We start from the raw sequence: 2,482 nt of genomic DNA, 5'->3' as shown, positions 1-2,482 counted from the left end.
GTGGGCCCAGGCACGGCCCGCCCGGCCCGAGCGCGGCCGCGCGCCTGCCCGCGGCTCCCCGCCGCCACTCAGGATCCGCGCCGCCTGCCTCTCCTCGCCGCCGTTCGTCGCAAAGCCCGCGCGCCGTCGCCTTTTTCGCCCCGCCGCCGCATGCCTCGCTCCGACCAGCCACCAGTGCACCGCCTCCTCCTCACCCCGAGGAGCTCCGCCGCCACCCCGCGGGATCTGGCCGTGGGAGGCCCGAGCCGGCCGGATCCGCCGGATCCGCTGCCCGCCGACCTCGCCGGCGTCCCTTCTCCGGCCTCCTCCCCCAAGTCCAGCGCCAACCTCGGCGAGCATCGGGAACCGCCCGATCCAGATCTGTTTTGAGGTTGACCCCAAAATTCTCCTAAGTCATTTTATCCCAGTAATTTTTTAGGCATTTTCATCATGGCTTAACACTGCACCCGTGGCTCCGATTCGTGCGAGTAGCATATTGAAATGTTCGCCTCGACGAGTACATCATTTCATCTCATTGAATCATTTCCATTTGAGCTCATCTTGATGCCCGAAATGTCGTTGGAAGAGGGCTATGTGATGAATTTGTCAGATCTGTTTCAGCAAATGGCATTTTGTCATTTTTGCCATGATTAATGTGTGCATGCTATGATCCTGAGCTCTACATGTGTTTTGTTATATGCCATGACATCTTTACAGAGGTGCTTACCAAGTATTTTTGTGATATTTGTGGTGACTAGTACAAGCTTGCAAAGTAGCATAATCGGTAATGCTGATTTCAGGGACTTAGAATTTCACTAAGTCCTTGTTCTGTTTTTATCGGTATGCCATATGTTCATGTTGTTTCCTAGTGATCCGTGCCTCTTTTGAGGATGATCAGTAAGGATGTTTTGTTAACATTGTGGTGCTCTATCCATCCATGTCTTTGTTTGCATTTATGGAGCACCCTAGCTTGAGTCAATCGAGCTCTACTTTTGCTATATCATGAATCCTGGCAGATTGTTGACTTGTTTAGCGATTTTGCCGAGGATGTTGCTATCGATCCGTGCATGCTATGTTGTTGTTCTTGCCATGTCTAGCTTCTATGATATGTATTCTTGATGGATGTATGCTTAGTTTGTCATGACATGCTCTGTAGTGAGTGCATCGAGCTCGTAAACATGCCTACTCGTTAACTGATTTGCATGCTCCAGTTTTTCACTAAGTCTGAATCTGTTTATGTTTTTGCCATGTTCACATGTTTGCAATTGTATTTTCTGATCCCTTTTGGCTCAAGGTCACTAAGGGACTTTTGTTAAGTGCTTTGAGTAGCTTCATGCCACGCCTTTTTTTGCCATGTTAAGTTCCTGTAGAATGTAGTTTTCATGCTCTAAAGTGTGCTTCCTGATGATAAATTCCAGACTTGTGTTAATTTCACTAGTCTGAAAACTGTTATCATTTGCTCTATTGCCATGCGTGTTTGAACCTGTTAATGAGTGAATAAGCCGTAGCTCAGTGCTCATCTTTTGCTAAGAATCTTGAGTGGATACCTTCCATGTATTTTGTTGCCATGTTTGAGTGTTGTAGCATATTTAACTTGTTGCATTTAGACGGCTACTTGTTGTTTATCGCAGACCGATGCCATATTTGTTTTGCTTGCCATTTCCAAACCGTGCATCCGATTCCGGTGATCTTTATATCGATTTCAACCGAAATCACCTCACCTTTCCAGTGGCACTCTTGGATTTCCAAGTTGAGGCCAGGTTCATTCATTCCTTGTCAAATCTTACATATGCATCACATATCGCATCCCGCATAGCATACCATGTTTGCATCATGTTGTTTGAGCATTGCACGTGGTTGATTGTGTTCCGTTTGCTTGTTGTTCTTGTTTGGGTAGAGCCGGGATACGATTCCGTGAACGAGGAGCTCGTTGAGTTCGCTTACGAGGATCAAGTCAACTCTGACAACTTTCCAGTCAAGATGATCATACCCTCGAAATCACTTCTATCTTTGCTTGATAGATGCTCGCTCTTTTGCTATGCCTATGCTACGATACCTACCACTTGCTTATCATGCCTTCCAAATTGCCATGTAAAACCTCTAAACCACCTTGTCCTAGCAAACCGTTGCTTGGCTATGTTACCGCTTTGCTCAGCCCCTCTTATAGCGTTGTTAGTTGCAGGTGAAGATTGGAGCTTGTTCCATGTTTGGAACATGGATATTTTGTTGGGATATCACAATATCTCTTATTTAATTAATGCATCTATATACTTGGTAAAGGTTGGAAGGATCGGCCTTATGCCTGGTGTTTTGTTCCACTCTTGCCGCCCTAGTTTCCGTCATATCGGTGTTATGTTCCCGGATTTTGCGTTCCTTACGCGGTTGGGTTATAATGGGAACCCCTTGACAGTTCGCCTTGAATAAAACTCCTCCAGCAAGGCCCAACCTTGGTTTTACCATTCACCACCTAGCCTTTTTTCCCTTGGGAGTCGCGCATCCCGAG

Source organism: Triticum dicoccoides, chromosome 5A, assembly GCF_002162155.2.
Source record: "Triticum dicoccoides isolate Atlit2015 ecotype Zavitan chromosome 5A, WEW_v2.0, whole genome shotgun sequence".
NCBI lineage: Eukaryota > Viridiplantae > Streptophyta > Magnoliopsida > Poales > Poaceae > Triticum > Triticum dicoccoides.
Note: the sequence above shows the minus strand (reverse complement) of the source record.